We start from the raw sequence: 24,413 nt of genomic DNA on the forward strand, positions 1-24,413 counted from the left end.
TTTAAACCCAGCCACCTGGCGCTGTTTGGTCTGGAAAAATCTTATGAAGTTAGCCTAGCATGTTAAATAACGATTCGGAGCTTGCACCTCTAACCCTAATACCTGGGAGGCTGAGCCAGGAGGATCATGAATTCAAGGCCTGGGCTATGTAGTGAGATTTTGTCTCCAAAAGAAGATAAAACAGAGGAGAAAGTGGAAAAGGAAAAGGAGGAAAAAGAGAAAGAGGAGGAAGAGCAGGAGAAAAATTTAAAAGGTTGCCTTTGGGAGTGTACCTGACTCAGCAAGAAAATTGTCAAGTCAGAACCTTTTACTGGTTAGAAAGAATTTCCTCTCTTGGCCCAAGGCCCATTTAGTATGGCCTTCGGGAAGAATTCCTGCATTCAAGCAAGCAACTGCTTCAAAATTCAGAGCAACAATCCTACAAGATCAAATTTAGTAAGTGTGTCATTGAGTATCTAAAGACAGGGGAGAAGGGATAGCTAGATTCTTTCGATGATGTCCAAACTGCAAAGAACAACTCACAAGACCAAACTAGACCATCTCTTCTCCCTAACACAGCACCCAGAGGGATAAACATAGATGGTAAATTCCTTCCAAAGGACACTTAACAAGAAGAGAGGGACGCTGTATAAAGTGCTAGACCAGGAGCCCGGAGCTCCTACATCCAAAGCTTTGGGGCCTGGCAACAATACAATCTGAAAACATCTCTTTGGCCACAGCAGGAGTTCTACAACACAAGTCTAACATCAAGTGTGTACTGGGGGGGGGGGGGTTACACTCATTTTTCCAGAGATGCTCCCAGAGGGTTCTGTCCCTGGTTCAGCTCTAAGCTCCAAGTCCTGTCCAGCTGAAGACTAGCAAGGCCCTGCGGAACTTAATAGAATCCTTAATGCTGCTAACGATCCTCTACCATTGCACTGCATTAAGTAGATATTATGGTAGAAGAAAGCTAAGCTAAATAGCACAACATCACCCTCATTCGGCATGCAGCCCAGCCAGACCTTTTTTTTTTTTTTTTAAATGGTCAGTACCATTGTTCCTTCACACCCCAGGTTAGCTTTAAATTGCAAATGATACCCTGAAAAGGAGGGGGGTGTTCTGTTCTTTTCTTCTCTTCTCTTCCTCTCCCCTGCTTTCTTTCTTCCACTCTCTATTTCTTCCCCCACCCCACCCCTCCAAAAACCCGATTTTTCTCGGAAAGAAAATCATTTTAGGTCATAAGGAAATGAAAGGAATTGTTAATACGGCTCGGACCGTGGCAAATGAAATACACCACGGAGCTGAGAGCTGTTTTATTCTGGAGCTTTGGAATTCGGTCCATATGAGAACATAAACAATTCGGAATCTGTAGGAATTAATAGGCCGGGCTTGACATATTTCTCTTTGTCTGAGGCCAAACGGGCAACAGCAGGCTGTGTGGGAGGAGGAGGAGGAGGAGGAGGAGGAGGAGGAGAATCATCTTATTTGATTAAAAAAGAAAAAAATCCAATAATTCAGTTGATGGGAGGAGTGTGTGTGGTCAGCCCTCTCTGCGCTGGCCCAAACAATCAATGACTGCTACCCACCTCTTTATTGGCTGTGATCAAAATGCTTATTTAAAAGAAGAAGGGCGTGAGGTCTCCATAGGATTGTTTGCAAGCTGCAAAGGGCTTCAGTGGCTGCCACAAAAATGCAGGGAGCTGGGAACCTATTCCCAGTCAGAGGGCTTCCCTGTCACCTTGGTGGGTGAATAATTGCGCCTTTTGCATACATCCTGTCATCAGCAGCAGGAATGAGGGGGCCCCAAGGACCGCCCTGGCAGCACGGGTGTCACACCAGCAGAGTAAATTAAAACACGGGTTAAAGTAAGTGTGACTGAAGGTGACAAGAAGGGTGAGTGCAGCCCCGGAGTGAGCGCCTTACCCATATGGTCCTTGGGAAGCCTTAGTGTCGGCTTGCTCTCTCCCCAGCCTGCTGCAGCTGCCTGTCAGAAGGGCGCACTTCGGAGGCCTGGCGCCTTTTTTTTTTTTTAATCTTCTGAAACTGAGAAAATAAGTTTCCTTTCTTTACAAGTTCAAGTACCAGCTGTGCCCGGGTCCTGGAGGTTTCTGTGGCAGTGATTTGGCAGTACACAGCTGAGGCTGAGGCTGCACCAGAAGGTTATCCAGTAGGCTAACCCACACCTTTGGAACCAGAACCAATAGGTCCACCATGCAGAAGAATGGATCACCTTTACATCGGTACTTAGGAAGGCCTGACTAGACGGATTAGCATGTAACAGGGTCCAAGATTGCTCCCAGGGTTTGTGTGAATGGCTGACGAAGAGCTGATAACTCACTTGAGCTATTCAGGATGGGCCTGGGGGTCAGTGCACTTCAGTCCGATTCCCTTTTCTAAGCTATTGCCCTAGGGCAGAGCACTATCCCCAAGTGCTGTTTTCCCCTACATGCTACGGACATGTGTTGTCCCGATGTGTGTCAGACTCTAGACTCTGTGAGTAGGTCTAATCAACGGTTCCTCTTTTACCAGTAAGAAAACAAAGCTAAGAAACTGTTAACGATATGCCTAAGGTCATGTGAGTAAGAAGTGTGGGGACACAGAGCTCTTCATTTCCCTCCATGATGACAAAAGATGTTATCAGGTCTTGAACACAACCCACTCAGCTTGATACACATGAATCTTTTGTGGATACATTTTCACATAGCAAAGGGTAAGAACGCTCATGTGAGTGCTGCGGGTCACAGATCCTACCTGGTGGACTGTAGCCCCCCCAGAACCCCAAACCTGCAGTAAGACAATAAGAAAATACCATGAAAAAAAGTTGCATAGTGGAAGTAAGGACAATCTTCCAGACTCAACTGTTGGGATCTCTGGAGTCATGTCTGTTGCCACTTGAAGAACAATAAAGATTCCATAATACTCAGAGATGGATTTATGGCTATTCTCAGATTCTGTCCAAACTATCGCCTGCATTCACACACACACACACACACACACACACACACACACACACACACACACACACACCCATATACCTGCTTCTGCTACCAATGCTGTCAACAGTCCTTACTTGGGTCTCGGCTAGAGCCTTCTCCCTGGGTCTTCTGCTTTTTGCTGGCCTCTCTGGCATACCCTTTAAGTCAGTGTTTCTCAAGCTGTGGGTGACAACCCCTTCGGAGGTTGGTTGAACGACCCTTTCATGGGGTAGCATGTCAGAGGTTTACACTACTATTCACAACAGTAGCAAACTCACAGTTGTGAAGTAGCAGCAAAAATAATTGTATGTCTGGGGTGGGGGGGGTCACCACAATGTGAGGAACCCTATTAAAGGGTTGCAGCGTTAGAATGGCTGAGAACCACTGAATTAAAAACACCCGGAACCCTTGTGGCTTCTCATGTCACTCAGACATGATTACTTCTGTTTTCCTGCTTTATATTTTTGTGCTTCTCTCATGGTGAATTTTACACACACACACACACACACACACACACACACACACACATCCCCAGTGGACAGTCAGATGGTCCATATTATTTCTTGCCTCAGGTCACTTTCTAATACCGCCTCATCAGTAAGGTTTTCCATGGCCTTCTAAGAGAAATAGCCTTTCCTTGCTATAGCCACTCACAGTTCACTTGGCCGGCTTCCTGTCCGTCCCTAGCATTATCACCTAGAGTCTAGGTCCCAGATCTTGTCTGCTTTATGTGCCACTGTAATCTAGGGCTTGCATGTGCCTCATTCATAAAACCTGCCCACAAAAAGAGTTGTGTGCAAGCAAAGCCACTCTGGTAATCTGCATAGGTGCAGTCCCTGCCACTAGGAAGCTGCCTCTCCTCTTCCTTCGCTCCTTTCTTTCTGCCAAGTCATGTTGGATACCCCTGAAGGCCACACACACATAGGCTGCCCCTGGCCCAGCGTTTTATCTTGGCAGAGCCACTGCCCTTATGTCAGAGCCGTTTTCTCTACACTTCCCTTGACCCCCAGCCTTTCTTCCTGGCTCTGTGGGCCAGCCTGGAATTGTTTCTTCTTTCCTGATCTTCTACCAGAGACCCCCGAGATTTGCAGGTGTAGTTTGTTCTAGAATATGCTTCCCCATCCTGCCACACCCTCCTTTGCCGGTTCACCTCCCAGGTAGATAGACCCACTTAATTTTTCATACTAGCTGCTGTCCCAAAACATCTGGGGCACAGCAAACCCCCGGAGATGGAGATGACAGTGACGGTTATAGACTGCAGCCGGGTCCCCCAGAATTGTTACCACTGTTTCTGGACAAAAAGGCAAAGCTCAGAAGGCTTATGAGGAGTCGGGGCACCCTCAGGACAGCTAGGGGACAGCCACAGACTCTCTGTCTCCCTGTCTCTCTGTCTCTGTCTCTCTCCGTGTGTGTGTGTGTGTGTGTGTGTGTGTGCAGGTGATAGTTTGGACAGAATCTTGGAATAATCATAAATCCATCTCTGAGCATTATGGAATCTTTTTTTTGAAGATTTATTTATTATAAGTACACCATAGCTGTCACCAGACACACCAGAAGAGGGCACTGGATCCCATTACAGATGGTTCTGAGCCACCATGTGGTTGCTGAGAATTGAACTCAGGACCTTCGGAAGAGCAGTCAGTGCTCTTAACCACTGAGCCATCTCTCCAGTCTATGGAATCTTTCTTGGTCTTCAAGTAGCAACAGACATGACTCCAGAGACCCCAACACTTGTGCCTGTGTCTGTGTCTGTCTGTTCATCTGTCTCTCTATTTGCATGTAGTATGATTTAAATAGCAGAAGTCAGTTCCTGTGGGCCCAGACAGGCAGCTAGGGCATGTTAAGTGAGGGTGGTAGCCTGTCAAGTTACAGATGAGATTTGGCACATGGAACCCCTTTGTGCCCTCTAATGTGCCCTTCCTCCCACTGTCTGGACCACAGATATGGGATTCTCAGGAGGGATGGGATGGGTCTTGTACATTTCTGAGGGCCCCTTTAGGTGGATACTTGGAGGGAGAGTGAAGCCCTGAAAACAGGTGCTATACAGGAGAACCCTAGCCACTAGCTCACAGAGGGCCATGGGGGTTGGGCAGTATTACTGACTCTACAATCTCTAGAATTTCTAAACTTTAGCCTTTAGGTGTCAAAACAGAACAAACAAACAAAAAATACCAAGAAACCCTACCACCACCAGCAAAACAACAATAACAACAACAAAAGCCCACTTCAGTAATTTATTGAATTGAAATATATTTAAACATCCAAATGTGAGCTGGAGAATTAGCTCAATGGTTAAGAGAACTTGTTATTGTTGGGAAAGACCTTTAATTCCCAGCGGAGGCTCATAACCAGCACCAGGCACATGTGTGGTACGGTGGCGTACATGCAGGCAAAAACACTCAAACATGTAAAATAATAAAAATCTAGAAGCTTAAGAAAACACAAATGCTTGCAATTTCTAGAAAATTAGAAACATTCTTTTCAGTGTCATTCCCCAACCCCTGCACTGACTCATGGGCTGAAGGGGACACATGCCCAGGTGTGTTTGGGCTGGATAGCAAACCCAAACCCAAACCCCTGGTAGATGAAAGAACTCTCATCCAGGTTAAAGTTGCTGAAATGGGACCTGCACTGTGCCAGTGAAGGGAGGGAATGAAAGCCCATAGTGACTGCAAGGGGCTTGGAGAGCACACCTGCTGGGCACGTGTGTGTGTGTGTGTGTGTGTGTGTGTGTGTGTGTGTGTGTGTGTGTGTGTATGCTTTGAATTACTTTACATTTCTATCGATTTTCTGTACACTTTTGGTGACTTCCAAACAGACAGACAGAACTCAGAATTCAGAATTATTCAGAACTCAGAATAATTCAGAATTACGGTTCTTGCATTAAATTAAAACGGAAACATGGTTTAATTGGAAGAAAGGACAGACACCATAATTGGAGACATATTTGTCAAGTCAGCAAACAGGAGGAGCAAGCCGGTGTCTGTTTGAAGGTGTGGTATATTTTTGTTCGTTTTATTATTATTTTTAATGTAGGTCTTTTTTTTTTTCTCCTGTTTTGCTGTTTCTAAGACTCAAGGTTCCAGTGGTGAGAAAGCATCCTATAGCATCAGGAACCTTGGAAGGCTATTAGACGTCGCTAGCTGGGTGTCTAGGTGCTTCTAGACAAGGGTCTCTTTGAAGTCCTACATCGATTCAGAGCTCCACATGTTAATTGTATGCAAAGAAATAAAACACTTAAGTAAACTTCAATCTAAGGAGATTTGCATAAAGGATTAGGGCCCAGTGGCCCTCTGAAATACCCTTCCATCTGAAAATGGGCGTGCTGTGTTCGCAGAACCCCCCCCCCCAACTGCTTTGTGTTCCCATTGAGGTCGGTTTAATCCGGCTTTCATCAGACGCACCTTTTCGCTAAACCTTGCAGGCCTGTGCTTGGGGAACGGCGAGTGCTCTCTTCCCAAACTGAAGGGGGCTTTCCTTTCATTAATTTCTCTAAGAAGATTACCCAGAGCTTGTTTGTTGTTGTTGAGGCAACTAATTTGCCTAAAGCTCTTTGTTTTTCCAACTGGTTTACACTTTAATGCCCTTGATTGAATTCCAACAACAAGGGATCAGCTTGACCAGGCGTCTTTCCTGGAGAAGAGAACAAAAAGAAAGGAAAGGAAAGGAAAAACTTGCTTTTTAATCAAGGGCCTGATACATACGTTCATGCATACATGCATTCATATATATATATATATATATATATATATATATATATATATATATATATATACATACATACACACATACATATGTATCTGCATACCTATCACAATTAATACATACATATGTATAGCAAAGTCATTGTTTGTATATGCTAAAATCAATCAGGCCCGTGGTTAACACACACACACACACACACACACACACACATACACACACACACACACACACATTTAGCTATTTAGAAACTTTTTTTAAGAAACTAGCCTTAATTGACACCCAGGCCTTGTTTCTTTCCTACAGTCAAGGTGAATTTGCGTAAAACTTGTTCTCTGCAACCCCTGCAGCTGGAAAGAGTGGAAGGGATGCCAACAGCATCACCTCAGGGCGGTGGGCTTCCCAAACGTTAGCGTAGGCTGTCTTGATCTTTCCTGCTCTCCACTTTATCCTTCCTCATCTTCCTAGTCCTTGGCTTGAGAGCAAAGCAGTCGGCAGGCATTTCCGAAGAACTTGATCGGAACTTAGTTGTCTACATTTTATGGTCCAGTTTAGAAACCTACTTTCTTTCTTCTTCTTCTTCTTTTTTTTTTTTTTTATCTTGGTAATTGTATGGGAGCTAAGCGGTAAGCCCCTTCATTCTGATTCACAGCCATTTAAACATTTGTGCCAGTTAATTAGCATAATTGGTTTGTTTAATTAGCATGAGGCCTGCTGGCCGCTCTCACACTGGGTGCCTCTATTTACTTGGAGATATGAGTCCTGGGCACCCTGAGGACACTAGCCTGCTGCTGGGGGTTGAGAGCTGGCTCTAAGTCTTTAGAGAGTTTCCCCCAGCATTAAGCACCTTGAAGATTGACCCTTGAACTTCCTAAGCCAAAATACCATTGATATTCTGCACTTTGTCAGAAAAAAAAAGTCGATGGGGGAACAAGCCAACCGCCTGGCTGCTGGGCTCTGGGGGAGGTGATACTCAGCATGGTGGCTTCTGGCAGCTGAACCAGCAGGCTCACCAAACTTAGAGTCTGAGGACCCCCCGAGAGTCACTTATGAAAGCATGGGGGAGGGATGGTATTCTGCTCCACTGAAGACTGTTTGCCCACCCCTGACGATTTTCTTCTGTGAGGGTTGTAGATGTCAAACTATTGACAAACTAGGAGCTATGCCAACAGCAATTATCAAGTGCCTACTGTGTGCAGAGTGATCTATTAAACAGAGCCTCAGAGGGGATGTGAATGGCAATGGGTATGCTAACAGCAATTGTCAAGTGCCTACTGTGTGCGGACCAATCTATTAAACAGAGCCTCAGAGGAGACATGAATGGAAAATTTGAATCATCCTGCCTTAGGGTCCCAGACTCTCCACGAGCAAACTAACAGGAAATGTCTTGAGAAAAACCAACAACAACAAAAAAAAAAAATCCTTTGGTCTCCTGTTCCCCCCAAGAGCTGATGGTAGACAAAGCATCTAAGGCAATTTGACATCACTACCAGGAGCTGGTGGCTCTCCATTCTGAGTGTGTTTGGACCATGTTTTTGAAAACACTGGGAATATTCAGAAGAAAGATGGTTTAAACCACTCTAACAAAAAGAATCTTGAATTTGGAAGGTTAAACATCACAAAATCCAAATAAATGACTTTGGCTGGCCCAAAAATACTCCTGAGGAAGTGGGGTGGGGTGGGGTGAGGAGGGAGGGGGTTGGGGTGCAGGATTCAGCATCCCTGAAATGTAAACCTGGGCAGAGCAGCTTAGGTCTCAACCAGGCAGAACTGGAAAATGTCTGTATTTAAAAGGCCCCCGGAGTTAAATAGCTTCAAAGACCCCCAGGAGGAGGGCCTGAAGTTATTTGAAATCTAGTTCTGATGATCGGAGTTATTAAAGAAATTGACAATAGCCAGTTGGGGGTAGATTGTTGTCACTTTGGGTGGGATACAAATCACTTACTCAGAGATGGGTATTAAAATGTGATTATAATATTTTGCTTTTCTTTCTTAAAAAAAATCCACTGTTTTAATGTCATAATAGAATTTAGCTGAAGGTTCAAGGTAACTATAGGCATTGTAGACAATAATAGCGTGTGTGTGTGTGTGTGTGTGTGTGTGTGTGTGTGTGTGTGTGTGTGTGTTTCAAGACAGGATTTCTCTGTGTGGTTCTGGGTGTCCTGAAATTTGCTCTGTAGACCAAGCTGGCCAGGGACCCCGAGATTCACTAGGGATTCCCCCCCCCCACGTGCTGGAATTAAAGACATGCGCCACCACATCTGGCCTGACAGTAGTATAATTTAATAAAGTTTGTTTAATCTGTTTGTTACCAATGTTGAGTTTTGGTGTCTGTTTAACAAAATATAAAGTTTGTTTGGTTGTCTTTCAGAAATGGGAGCTCATACTAGTGATCACACCCGTACTGGCTTGGGGGTTGGGGGTGAGTCACAGGAGGATGTCAAATTGTAAGCCAACTTGTGCCACATAAGAACATCCTGTCTCAAAAGAAAGTTACTAAATTGGACCTGTTTTGAAAACTATTTGTGTTTGACTCCCACAGTGTTTGTAATTTATTATAATGCTGAGCTAATAAAGTGAGATATGTCCAGTTTCACATGACAATGACCAACAGAGATTTAGGACTCACTATCTGCCAATTGTCTTAAAAATGAGTGTATTGAAATGTAATGTGGCTATGACTGGAGTAAGAAGGCGACAGGCCTGACTTAAGGCAAGTTTATTGTGAGAAAAGGGAATGGGGATCTGGAAAAAGGGGAATCAGAAGGAGCCACAAAGTCCAAGAAAGCGGGATAGAGGACAGCCTGGAGCATGTGGGAACAGAGAGAGGTGGGAGGGGTGGAGGGGTGAGAGACAGAGAGAGAGAGACATGGAGAGAAAGAGAGAGGAGAAGGGGGCTGGGGTAGCAATCCTCTTTATATGCTGCCTTACCTGGCTCAAACTGCGTGCAATGATGCAAGCCAGCTGTTGCTAGGTCACTGCTGGGAGGAGCCTATCAAAGTTGTCTGTAGGCCAACAGTGGGTCTGTGAACACAGGAGTAGTGAAGACGGAGCTCAGTGCATGTAAAAACACTTGTGTAGAAGGAGGTATGAGACCCAGGTTAAAGAAGATAATTGTACCAGGAACATGTTTTACTACTCAGTGTTTAGTGACTAACTTTGAAAGGGGGCTGCCTAAGATTTTTCATATTTAATTGTGTGTGTGTGTGTGTGTGTGTGTGTGTGTGTGCCTGCCTGTGGAAGCCAGAAGAAGGTGTTGGATCCCTGGAGCTGGAGTTACACATGGTTTGAGCTTTCCTTCGTGGTTTCTGGGGTCCTTACTGAGATCCTCTGGCAGAGCAGAAAGAAGCATTAGCCAGCCAGCATCTCTCCATCCCCAGCACCTACACTTACACATCTTTCTTCTAGCTTCACTTCCCTATTGAAGATTTCTCCCTGTCCCCCTGTCTTGGCCAACATTAGAATGTAGCTCCATCTCATTGTCAATATTACCAACCTGAGTGAACTCAGAAAAGTAACCACTCGGAGGCCAGTGTTTGACATCTTAAACCAGAGAAGAGAGGTTCAGGGATGCTCAGGGTCATGCTCTGCCTCCTTCTCTGCATCCTTCTCTGCATCCTTCTCTCAAAAGAACATTATCAGTGACTCAGGCTGTACACACCCATCAAGACCATTCCTGTAATGAAATGTAGTGGTGGCAGTGTGTGTGTGTGTGTGTGTGCCCATGCCAAGGTGTCCCCTGATAAGTGTACAGATCTGATAACAAAGGGGAAGGTTAGTTGGAGGAGGGAGGGAAGTGAGGACCTAGAAAAGGGGTAGAGGCACACAGAGGGAGCAGAGCCATGAAGGCAGAGAAAGGGGACAGAGAAGAACAGAAAGGGGAAAAGGGGAGAGGAAGAGAGACCGGCAGGGAACACATGGAAACAGAGAGGGGGTGAGGGTAGAGGGAGGGAGGGAGGGAGGGAGGGAAGAAAGGTGGGAGGAAGTGGGGGACTGGTGTGGCAAGCAGCCATTTTATATGCTGCTGGCACTTGGCAGGTACTAGCAGTAGCATAAGCTGTTGCTAGGTCCCTGGGAGGAGCCTGGGGGAGTCTGTACACCAACAGTGCCTGTCAACTCTTTCCTGCTTGCTCAGCTCACCCACTGGGAATAGACTAGCTAAGGACCCTACAGTATATGGATTCAATATATGGGTTTTAATTCGCTCGAGAGCAAGTGTCCCGATCAACAGGGCACAGAGGTCATCACATCTCCGGGCTCATCTGCCATCGCTGACATGAGCCGATATTGATGACAAAACTTTCCAACTTGGCTGCCCCTAGAATCATCTTTAAAATTAACATTAGTAAATACATAGTCTTTAGGAGCACTGAGTCCAGGGCCTTGTTTCTTCTGCTAGGCGCACATTACTAATGGTTCTTTCTTAAGTCAATAATAATTGAATAAATAATTTTGAGAATATAAATACCTTAAAAAATAGTCTCCACACCCAGGCCAAGCTCCCCCACTAAGTCAGAATACCTGAGGAGCCAAGGTTTTCCTAGTCACACTCGAGTGACATCCTAAGTTGAGGTCCTTTGGTACCACTTCTTGGAGGCAACCTCAGTTTCTCCACAAACAAACAAACTCTGTCAGTGAATGGTGTGGGAACCAGTTGTCTAATTACACAGATATTGTTAGTGAGCTGCCATTCCCTACAGGACATTCGGCTACCAGTCTGCAGCTGGTAGCTGACAGCCCCTCCCCCCTTCATTGATTGAACTTGCAGGCATAGGGACCTCCCTTTATCTCATATTTAAAACACAAGCAATGGCTGAAATTCATTTTCAATTTATTTTCCAATCATGTGATAGGAACGATTGTGTGGAATCTTCTGGCTGGTGGAGGGTTAGAGAGGCTGGCTCAGGGAGTGAGGGCTCAGAGCTCCAGGGGTAGTCTGCAGGGAGCCGTTAATCGAATCAACTAATCTTCCCTGTGAGATTAACTCACAGTGGCTGCAGGAAGCCCGGTGAGGCGAATGCAAATGGGCAGGGCCTCCAGGTGCTCTGGTCCGTCCTTGTGGGATCTCAGAGTCTCGGCTCTCTTCCTTCCCTTGCTCAGCTCTTAAACTCGGAAATGGGAGCACGTAGAGGTGTTCATGGGCACTCTGTTAACGGTATGGCAAGCCACTGTGGGGTGCCTTCTTGGCCTGTTCATTCCAGGCCTTTTTAAGCAACAGGAAGCCCGAGGGTGTGCCTGAGGTAGCTGCTACTTAGGGATGAGAATTTGGTTCAAAGCAGCCTTGGTGGTGGGTAAACTGCCCAGCTTGAGCAGATCTTTGCAAACGTCCTGTGATTTCCTCTGCTAAAGTGGGCAGGCAAGCCACAGCAGGGGACATGTGCCATCATGTCTGAACACAGCCTAATCATGTTCTCAACCCTGCTGGTGACTGAGTCAAGCCTGTGCTGGGTGGGCTTGTAGGGTTCTTTGGGTCTGGAGACAGCAAGCCCCCCACTTCAGGATAGCCTCCCTGTTTACTTAGTATCTGAATGCTCATCCATTGGGGTCTGCAAGTTTCTATGACACCCCACTTCTGGAAGCAGGTCTTTCACCCTGGACAGACAGTGGCAGGAGGCAGTAATGTCCTCTGGAGGGGACAATGCTTCCTGGGCACTCTGAGAAACAGGGAGAAGTGGTCAGCTTTAGAGATGTTAGGTGTTCTCCCCTGGTTTTAGTCAGGGCCTCTAAGAATAAGCTCTGATTGGCTAGACACTCTGTGTGTGGGGGCGGGGCGGTGGGAACAGGGAGGTGGGAGGCGTCACAGGTCTCACAATAGTTTGTCTTTTCAAATTGGTCTCATTGTTTCCAGAAGGTCTGGTGCCATTCACATATCTTGGTGGTTTGAATGAAATGTCTTCTATAATCTTGGGCATTGAATACTTGGTCTGCAGTTGGCAGTGCTGTTTCAGAAGACTTCAGAGGTATGGCCTCGCTGGAATGTGTCACTGAGGTGGGAGCAATTCGAGTTTAAAAAGTAGCACAATTTCTATCTTACTGCTTGATGCTTGAAGATGTGAGAACTGGTTAAGGAAATAGGATCTGGTGCTAGAGACATGACTCAGCAGTCAAGAGCACTGGCTGCTCATCCAGAGGTCCTGAGTTCAATTTCCGGCAACCACATGGTGGCTCACAACCATCTGTAATGAGGTCTGGTGCCCTCTTCTGGTGTGTCTGAAGAAAATGATGTGTGCACACAAAAAATAAATAAATCTTTGAGAGGGAGAGAGAGAGCAAATCTGTGACCCGAGTAGAGACCTGCTATTCCATAGGTCATGTCACTCATTTGGCCAAGGGAAGATAACTAAGGTGGGCTCACCTTAAGCCACGATAAAGAGATAAGTGGAATACTTACCTGTTTAGTGAGGTACTGTACAACTATTCCCAGAATCCTTACCTCTCATGGAACTCAGGATCCATGTAGTCAGCCAGCTTTTCTGAATTAGTGTACTTTTTTCCTATTCTTCTATCTCTCTTCTAAGCAAGTGCTCCCTAGCTCTCTGGTCTTCCCAGATATTTTGGGCTTCCTTACTGTTCTTCTGAAGCCTTCCTTCTGCCATATGGCTGCTTGTCTATAATGTGTCTAACCCCTGGTTCAGCTTATATGGCATGGCCTCCCTCAATGGCATGGCCTCCCTCAAGTTCCTTTCATATCCACCCACTCTCAAGTTGATAGCCGTGTGTTCTTTGATTATTACTGGTATGTGCACACATATGTATGTATGTGCACAAATATATTCCCATATATGCATATATACATACATATATGTAACATATATCATGCACACACATATATACATATTTTATTTGTGCCTATATACATACATTATAAAATACATACACATCATCTACACATGCATATGCACACACACACATAACTTACTGAGTCTGCTTTTGTTATTTGTGTGCATGTGATTTCAGAGCTGACGGCTCTGCACTGAGCCAATAAGAAGCTCATCTGTGGGAAGCCTCTCCTCAGAGTCACTGGTTGCTCACTGGTCTTTGTCCAGATGTGGAACCTTGCACATTTCCACTTCCACGTTAGCATACCCACTGGCCCTGCCGTTGTTCCAGTATTGCTTATGCAGCTATGCTATTTCTCCAAGGGGATGCTTCACAGCCAACTTGTTGCCATTTTGGCCCAGACAATCTTTTAGAGCCATACTTGCGGGAGCTCTGACGTATGATCATTTGTGTTGGGATAGAAATCGCGGCTCGCATCCGGACAAACCACACCAGGCCAGTACGGTTCCGAGTGGAAGAGGTTTATTGGGACGACAGAGACAAGGAGGAGAGAGAAAGGACGAGAGAAAAGAGAATGGGTAACGGGGGGGGGGGTCTGCCTTTTACTTAGGCTGAGACACAGCTTGTTCCCAGGTATAGGTGGGGGTCTGAACCAGTGTGTGCTGGCAATGTTTGGCCTTTACCATGGAAACAGATGCACCGGGTCCCTGTTGCCTGTGGGCGGCAGTCTGCTGGAGGCAAGAGCGGTTCCTGATACCAACAATTTGGGGCTGGGGCCCTGGACATAAGGGTAAGGTTTAAAATGTAGTATGGGATTATGCTGGTCTATCAGTGTAGCAGCAGTAGATTCTTTTTTTAAGCTGGCTAGCTTTCCAGCCTCTGGCATGATTTCCCGCCTGTCGAGTGGGCCTTAAGTCCAGTTAGAGAGCTATCGCTTGCCACCAGCATGCGAGTGCACAGTATTGCCCCTTTCTGCATTCCTTGCAATAGTGGCCAATCTCATGGTTTACATAGTGCAGTTGGATAGGACGATTAATGGTTTATTTCCTTGGCAGCTTGCACAGTATCTTTTGGAACCACGGAAACTAAACCTCAGGGAAGAGGCTTTCACGTCAGGTGAGGCTCACATTGTCTGTATGCATGGCATCTTTAATAACAGGGGGCCCGTCGGCAATCTTGAGAGGCAACTGAAGGTTACATTAACAATCTATATATTTTGGGAGTCATTCAGACTTCCAGGACTAACCATTCGTTCAAAAAGAGATTTTGTTTTCAAACCTGACATTAAAGTCTTTGTCTTGTTTTATTTTAGAGATTTATTTATTTTATGTATGTGAGTACACTGTGGCTGTCTTCAGGCACAGGAGAAGAGGGCATCAGCTCTCATTGCGGATGGCTGTGAGCCACCACGTGGTTTGCTCGGAATTGAACTCAGGACCTCTGGAAGAGCATCCCAGAGCCATCTCTCCAGCCTCGATACTGGAGTTTTTGTTAGTCTATGTGGCTCTTGTGGGGAGCAGTGTCAGCCCAAGAGGCTTAATCCTTTAAAAGATGTGCACATGGGCGCGTGCGCGCACACTTGTATGTGTGTGTGTGTGTGTTGTATATAATACAAATTAATTTGAGTCCTTGAAGTTTGTGTTTCGTCTCTGTTCACTGACCTCAGAGGTTCAAATCTGACTGGTCTGTAGACGATGCTTATATTAGTGTTTTTCATTCATTTTTATGCTTTTTGTGGTAACACACACATGTGTATCATAATACTTTATCATTTTAGCAGTTCATAATGTAAAATCATTGGCACATTCATTCTGTTGTACAAACCATCACTACTAACATCTCTGCCCAAAGCCTTTTCATCAGCCACAACAAAACAACTAAGTAACTCCCTCTCTCTTCCTTCTCTATCGGCTGCTAGGAACCACTTATCCAAGCTTCTGTGTCCACCATTTTGCCTGCTTTAGTTGTATCTCAGAAGCAGAATCACACACCATGCCCCTCTGCATCTGGCTCATCATACTAAGCACAGCATTTTCATACCTGTTCCCGTTGTGGCATAGATCCAGTCTTTGTTCTTTTCTAAGAGTGGACAGCATCCCTTCGCACGCATTAAGTTCATCTGCTCATCCTTTGCTGGAGGCTTGGCTGCTTCCTGTCGGTCTGCGTAGACAATGCTAAAATGAGCGTCCGTGTACAGATATCTCCTAAGTCCTGGCTTTTGATTTTTAAAAAATTACATTTGGGAGTGGAGTTGCTGGATTGATTATCTGACAGTTCTGTGTTTAGCCACTTAGGAAGTCATTCATGCGTTTTCCATGATGATTTTACCTTTTCCACCCTGACCAGTAAGTGACACATGCTCCAGTTCTTTTCAGGTGGTATCTCTGTCAGCAGAGAACAGTCATAACTCATTGTGGCTTATTTATATTTTCCTAATGACTAATTAAGTCGGAATTTTTCTATGTGTAATGAATACATGCTTGTGTCTTTTCTTTTGAGATCTGTCTAGTTTGAGTCCTTTTCTTTTTCTCCTCATTTCTGTTTTGTTTATTTGTCTGTTTATTTCAGAGACAGGGTCTCACTAGATGACCTGGAACTTTGTGCCCCAAACTATTTGTCGTCTAGGACAGTAACAGCCAAAACCATTCAGAAGGATCTGGAAGTTTTATTTCTCAAATCTCTAATGAAATCGTGAATGTAGGGAATGATCTCCATTGCCAGCCAAGTGGTTATCAGGGCTGTAGACAGAAAAATCTGTGTCCCCAGTGAAACTGACTGCCTTCCCCCATTTTGGAAGGGCCTTTCCTGCCTCGGTTTCCCCAGTGCTGGGATTACTGCGCCTGACTGAGCACACCTAGCAACTTTGATCCCTCTTAAATTGTATTGTTATTTTGCTGTTGATGTGTAAAAATTCTTCATATATTCTGGATATCCAGTGTCTTATAAAATACCTCACTAATAAATAATTTTTCCTGTGCTATTGCTTTCTTGGTGGTATCCTTCAGTGTGCAAAATACTTAATTTCAATGAAAACTTATTCATGGATTTTTTTTCCAGACCAATTGTCAGGTGAGCTGGAGAAAGGAAGAAACTGGGTGGGGGAGGGGGAGGCACACATACTTCAGAAGATGCATGGATCTGCCTCTGCTATCCCTCATCAAACTATATCCACATTGAGTGCTTGCTCGGACTCATAACAGGAGCCTCCAGCTCAAAGACACCTTAAGGGGCCCATGACCTGGGGAGCACGGTTTCCAGTCAGGAGGAATCCACAACCTGGAATCCTCCAAGTTCACCACCATTGGAGAAAATGAACAGATGGGCTCTAATTGCCGACCTGTTGTGGGGACATTGTTAACAAACACACAAGTAGCAGTATACAGGGCTTTTTGGAACCGAATGTGGCTTGGCAGCTGGGGACGGCAGTCTAATTACCAACATCTGAGTTTCTTGTTTAATGAAGGGGAATGTGGAAAACGGCCCTGCCTTCAGCAGCAGGATAGAAAGAGTTGCCAAGGCTGTGGCTCCCCCACATCCAAGCTCTCGGCAGACACTGCTTCAAATCATCCTGTCTCTCCAGTTCCTGGAATCTAGTAGCACTTTGGGAGAGATCTTGGAATGTCGTAGCACCTCGGGTGTCAACCATAGGTCAGTAGAGAAAAGAAGGGTATGGATACATTAGTCTATAATAGTCCATTTTCCTCTTTAACCTGTGACATTGACAGTCTGGAAAAATGAGTCATGTGTAGCCAGTGACTTCTCACATTCCCTGGCATACCCGTGTTTCACCTTGAGGTGTACCCAAGTAGCCCTAGCTTCACAGTTCATAGCTTTAGGATAATACTTGCTCAAGCTTATGCAGACTTACTGAAGAGCCTAATTCTTTTTACATAATATTTTTAGTCATTATTTGGAAATTTCACAACATGCAACCTGATTACACTCACTTTCCAGTCCTCTCATGTGCCTGATCCTTATAACTCCCCCCCACCACCACCACAAATGTGGAAAAAAGAAAACAAATGAGTCTGATTTGTGCTTTTTATACACTCACTGAGCCCTTCCCCATCTGCATCCTGGCCAGAAGCCAGTTGTCCAGAGCTACACTTCAGCATCCTCGTTCGATGGCTTCCTTTTGAAGTTATTGCTGTTTGGGAAGCAGGGGTTAAGGTGATAGGGTTGTCACACAGACTATCTATGCTCCTCTTTCTCAACTGTGCACTGCAGTCATTGATGTCACTGCAAAAGTAGCTTCTCTGCCCTTTACAGCCAGTGGAAGCATAAACCCTGGGATCTACAAGGTTTCTAGTCACAGCACAGACCATGAACATCCACCTGGTCTCCAGCATCAGGACCTCTGTGTCAAGGACCTCTGCTTGGTCTCCCATGGCAGCTCAGACATCAAGGTATGGTCATCATAGCCTTTGACAGCAACAGGGGCCAAGGACATCAACTAGGCGTCCAAAGTGACATGGACCAAGGGCACCAATATGAACCCCACTGGCAGTCTGGCCTAAGGACATTAAAATCACTCCCCCACGCACAGGTGACTCATATTAGTGTGGCCTTGGAGAACCTGGTTCTTAAAAGAACTTTGAAGATAGACATCACTATGTCTTCTGGTTCTCAGAGGCTTGGAAGGGTTGGGGAGTCTCACTGAAGAACTAGCACCAGGAAGGGCCTTGCTAGGACTCAGAATGTGGACTTTATAACTATGACCTCACATAGACCTCACTATAATTTTTTGAGGTGTATACCGGTCACCATCTGTGTTCGAGACTCGAGGAAACCAAAGTTCAAAAGGTTCAAGTGGCTCAGAATATGAAGCTAGTGCTGTTCTGAGCTACACTGGAGCTCAGGGTGGCTGTGTGGTGCTAACCTGGTTACCCCATGAGAGCAAGCACCAGATCACCACAGGTAGGCCAGGAAGTCTGGTTCTATTCATGCCTTGTAGCTTTACCGTGGCTCGATGGAAGATCAGTGTAATGTTGGCCTTAGAGGGATAAACGTAATCTTACTGTTTAGACACAAACTTATGAAATCAACCTCTCCCGTCAGGGACAAGTCCCAGAGGGGGCTGCACAGGTGTTGTGTGAGGCTTTCAAAGATCTACACTGTAGAGTTTGTACAAATCCTGCAGCTTAGCATCTCTCTATCTTGCCACGGTGACCTTAAGTTTTCTAAGAAAAGCTGCACATGCTCCATTCTACCCCTTCCCCACTCTGCCCTCTCCCCACCCTCCAACCCTTCCCAGGAAGATACTTCTTGACCTAAGAAGCAGATGTATAGCCTTGCGCTTCTTCACCTCTCCCTTCTCCCAGGCTGCCTTGGGAGAATGAGTGGCGCTTACCATGGACTGTGGAGCACACATTACCCCACATTTCCTTGTACACTGAAAGGGTTTCCAACCGGGGGTATGTGGTGATTTGAATCAGAGTTGGGATTCTTGGTCCATAAGGAGTGGGTGTGGCCTTGTCAGAGGAAGCATGTCATTGTGGGGGCGGGCTTTGAGGTCTCCTATGCTCAAGCTATGCCCAGTGTGGCACACGGTCTCCTGCAGCCTGCATATCAAGATGTAGAACTCTCAGCTTCTTCTCCAGCACCATGTCTGCCTGCACCCTGCCATGCTTCCCTCCATGATGATATGGACTGAACCTCTGGCTGGAACTGCAAGCCAGCCCTAATTAAATGTTTTTTTTAATTTTTTTTTATTTTTATAAGAGTTTCCATGGTCATGGTGCTTCTTCACAGCAATAAATTCTTAAGACAGAGTGATAAAAGCAAAACACTGGTTACCCCCCTTAAAACACACACACACACACACACACACACACACACACACTCCTAAGGTTCTCATTATAAATCAAAGTTTGCTTCAACTAATGTCCCCTTGGCAAGCTGATGGTCTTGCTTGCCTTACTCACAGAACACCAATGACATAATGGACAGAGGTGTGCATGACCCTGAAGCTATACTGGAAGGTCTGCATCTGATAATGTCTTTCCACAGCTGGAGATGGGTTCCCTTCTCCCAGTATTCTTCAACATATATACTAGAATCCCTGATACTTACAGATTGAAGGGAGTAGAGGAAGCCCCAAGTGGGCAGAGTCCTGGGGAGCTGTGTATTAGTCACATAAGCATGGCCATATCGAAGATTCCACAGTCCCATGGGAAACTGGCAAAGCTGGTACCCATATGGACCAGGCTCAAGCTCTCCTCCAGGGTCCAAGTATGAGTGTTCGATGAAGGACTGGTCAGTAGTTACAATGACAAAACACTTCAGCTCCCTCCTTCTGGGAGTTTACAGTGTGAGAATGCTGGCCCACAGAGACTGCCTACTGAGTCTAGGCAGCCTCCCGCCCCCCTGTCCTATACCTAATAAACAGGCCAAGTTTCCAGGTTTCAGCAATAGTAGGTGCCTTCCCTCAGAGGTAGGAGACCCTATCTGATCCTGGCTTTCCTATACATGTATGTGTCTGTCCCCTTTCTTCATTTTATTGCTGCCCCTAGGCAGGGTCCCAGGGGCCAAGCCTCTGGGGTCACAGCAAGAGGTCATGTGCAATTAGGGTAGAATTGCATGCACATGGCTGGGAGGAGCTGCTAGTTGCATAATCAGATGAGGGCCCAGTGTCCCTCCCAGTCCCCTCCTAAAGGAGAATGTCAACAGTCAAGTAAGCCCAGCTGGGATCTTTTACAAGCGACCCCAGCTGGTCTCAGGAAGATGGGAGTACACCTCATTTTCTATACGATGTAGCGTCTTTCTTCTTTCTTAACATTTATAGCAGGTTTTAGTTCTTGACATTGAGTACAATAATTTCAAGTATTATTCAGCATCCACTTCCCTCTGCAGGAGCACAGACCACTGTGGCTGCCTTGACAGTAAGGTACAAATGATGCCAGGCTGGCTGTAAGAGGTTATTCGGACTACTTCTGCTTCCAAGTGAGAGAGCTGGCTCACTTCCTCTCTCGCTCCCTCTGAATATATATATATATATATATATATATATATATATATATATATATACATACATACATATATATAACCTGGGAACAATATAGAGAGCGAATAGTCAGAAACTCTGAGAGTGATTCAGGAAAAAAAAATATCCCAGATATAGAAATATCACTGAACTGGGGTGAATTGATCAGTTTCTCTCTCATCTGCCCATTGCTTGACTTTCTGTACAAATATAGTTATGGAAATATGTGGATATTTCCTTGCCTGCATACTTACAGATCTGATCTGAACTAGCATGCCAAAAGCTTTAAAGCGTGCTATAACCCAGAAAGCACTGCTCAAGGCCACATACTGGCCCCTAGGTGGTGTACGTGCAGTCCAGACTCAACTAACACTGAGAAATCTCTTCCAAGTAAATGAGCATTAGACCCCTAGTTCACAGAAGGCAGACTGGGACCTACAGCCTGAGCAAGACAATGTCTAGTCATGTGATTAGGCAAAAATAGAAACCTATGCAGAGCTTGCACAGAACCTGCTGTTTTTATAATGCAATATTTAAAACATCCATGGAAGCAGGCAGAATTACCTGGCCTATGAGTAATCAGGGGAATGTCAACTTTATAGGCAGTTAGCAGATACCACATGGAGACACAAAGATGTTGGAAGGCTGGGTATGGGGGGGGGGTAGGAATCGGTGGTTGTCTGAAACGCACAAGGCCCAATGTTTAAACACCAGTAATGCAAAGAAACAAGAATAAATAGGTAGGAACGATCTAACAAAGCAGCAATGATATAAATGTCAATAACTGGAAACACTTCCATTATAAACAAAAAAGTCAAAACAGTCAGTATCAAATAATGAATGGACTGGCAAATTTAGAATTGAAAAATAATATCAATTAAATTGAAACCTCAGTAGCTATGTCTCAAAAGGGGAATGTGGGTAATAGATTTAAAAAAAAAAAAGAAAGACACATGCTTAAAGAATAAAATATCTCAAGTAAAACAAGAAGAATCGCACACTGCTGAAAGCTAGATCAAAGGAAGAGTCTTTGCAAGAGCCGGATCATAACGGCCCATTGCTGAGAAGAAGCTGGAGGTGAGCGATTTGAATGATTTCGAATTTTCCAGTGGATACAATGGAAATGCCATAGAGAGTTGGAAATTTCCCAAGTCAAACGCTCACAAAACACCCTTTAGAAATAAGAGTTAACTGATGATATGTTCTTAGAGAGAGGCAAACTGCACAGAATCATTGAGGGAACCTGAAAGAAAACTAACAGGAACGAAGAAAGAAATGTAAGCAGAACAGAACCACGGCAGATTACTCTTCTTCCCTTAACTTGTCTAAAGTATGTTCCGTGGGCAAGAGCAGCTGTAGCCGAGTGCTGGAGTAGGTGCCTAGTATATAGTAAGTCCTGGGTTCAATCCCCACCACTGCCAAATGGAAGAGAGTGTAAGTGAAGGATGAGATTATTTGATGGAGATTTCAGTGCACACTGACATAAAATCCATTGAAACAAACATAGATGGTGAACGGGGTAGGCTAGGTTTCTTTCTGCTTTCTACTTTAAGTGGCAAAATATAGATTTTAAGAATCCATAAAGGTTTATATATGTGTGTATGTATATTATATTATATATATTTTAATCTATAGCTCAATTAAAACATGTAATCAAAAGTTAGAAAAAAAAGAAGAATAAAATACTGAAAATGCTCAAACAACTCAAAAGAGCAGAAACTATGGCGCCAAAGGAACACAAACAGAGATAAATAAAAAAGATGTGATAAAGTTGTATACCTAAATTCAAACATATCGCTAACCACATCATCAAACACACACCATCTGAAATCACTGGTTAGACGGCTGATGCCAGAATCGATGTGAGCCAAGTGTATAACACCCACAAGAAACTCACTGGAAAGATGACCAGGTAGAAGGGTTCAAGTAAAGCAGAGAATTAGATTAAGGGCTGAGTGCGTAGCTCAGTGGCACGCTTGCTGAGAATGCACATGGCCCTGGTTTGATAGACAGCACCACAAGAAAAGGAAAACAGAAATTATTAGAGACCGGAGTGGCAGGGCCATCAATGAACCGTCACATGACTCTTGGCATCTGTGCACAGACAATGGAGCCCCTCTCACAGAGTGAGCATTATTTGAACTGCAAGGACTCTCACTAGAAACCTCTGCCCCAGTTCCCCCCGTTTTTTTTTTTTTTCTTCTTCCTTCCATCCCGAGAGTCAGTCCCAGGGCCTTGTAAATACTAAGCTAATAGAATTTTAATATTTGCTTCTCAGTTATAACAGCAAGTTCTAGACAGAAAAATGCCAAGTTAACAAACATCAATGGCCAACTGACAGTACTCATGGAATATTAGTCAAAATAAGTCATATCACTGTGCATAAAACAGATCTTAACAAATATAAGAGGACTTATGTTCTCAGTGGAATCCTAAAATGAAAAAGTTTTAATTGATCCATGTGTTGAAAAAAATTTCTGGGCAAATAGGGAAATACTTTTGTTTCTTTTGGTTTGGTTTAGTTTGGTTGGTGGGGCTATTATTGTTATTATTATTATTATTATTATTATTATTATTATTATTATTATTACTACTACTATTATTACTATTACTATTAGTATTATTTTACAAGACAATGCAGCTATGATTAGAGAGGAAGTGTAGAGTGTTAGATGTTTATAATGAAAAGAGAAGAGAAGAGAATCTAAATATATACTTAAAAAAACAGAGAGTGAGTCAGGCAGTAGTGAGGCACACCTTCAATTCCAGCACTCAGAAGGTAGAGGCTGGATCCCAGTGAATTCAAGGCCAGCCTGGTCTACAGAGTAGTTCCAGGACAGTCTGGGGGGTTACACAAAGAAACCCTGTCTCAAAACAACAACAACCAAAGAAAGGAAGAATGAAAGAAAAGAAAGAAGGAGAGAGAGAGAGAGAGAGAGAGAGAGAGAGAGAGAGAGAGAGAGAGAAGGATGGAGGGAGGGAGGGAGGAAGGGAAAGAGGGAGGGAGAGAGAGGGAGGAAGAAAGGGAGGGAGAGAAGGAGGAAGGGAGGGAGGGAGGAAGGAAGACAGAAAGAAAGGAAGAAAGAAAGGAAGGAAGAAAGGAAGGAAGGAAGGAAGGAAGAAAGAAAGAAAGAAAAAAAGAAAGAAAGAAAGAAAGAAGAAAAGCAAGCAAGCAGGGCACAAGGTAGTTCAGTGGTTAAAAGCATCTGGTACCCTTTCAGAGAACCAGAGTGATTTATTTCTAGGCACCTACATCAGGTGACTCACAACTCCTGAAACTTTAGCTCCAGGAAATCCAACACCTTTTTCTGGCTTCCATGGGAACCTACATTTATGAAAATAAACACATACAGTTAAAATTTTTAAAATATATATTTAAAAATTATTAAAAAGGAATCACAAACCTAAGACTGTAGCTCACTGGTAAAATTCTTACCCAGCAAGCATAAAGCCCTGGTTTCGCTCCCTAGCATCTGGGATGGGGTTGTGAGCATGGTGTTGAGGTTGGAGGTGACAGTGTGGGTGCAGGATAAAACAAAAGAAAGTAGAGAAGAAACTAAAAAGGATAAAAATAAAAATCAACAAGCTAGGAACATAAAAATAATAGAGAAAAATGAATGAAGACAAACCTAGTTCTTTCAAAGGATCTAAACTTTAAAACTATGTAAGACTCTTCCAGGAGAAGCTAGCTATCAGGTGAGTAGGACCCCTCCTCCCCACTCTGTGTGGGCAGAAGGTTGGTCTAGGATTTTCCAGGGAAGGATCTGAGAACCGACCATGGGAGTTTCATAAGATCTGAGCCCAGCGTTGGCATTGTCTCTCATGCTACTCCCTACTGGCCAAAGCTAGTCTTCAAATAATGAAGTCCCAACCCCTAGGTCATCAGAATGAGGAATGTGGGAGTGAGCAAGGTAAGAGGAGTTCATGAGGGTGGCTCCAATCCCATATGGTTGATGTCTTTCAAAGAAGAGGGAATCAGGACACAAGGCAATCTG

This window comes from Micromys minutus, assembly GCF_963924665.1.
Source record: "Micromys minutus genome assembly, chromosome: 24".
Lineage (NCBI taxonomy): Eukaryota > Metazoa > Chordata > Mammalia > Rodentia > Muridae > Micromys > Micromys minutus.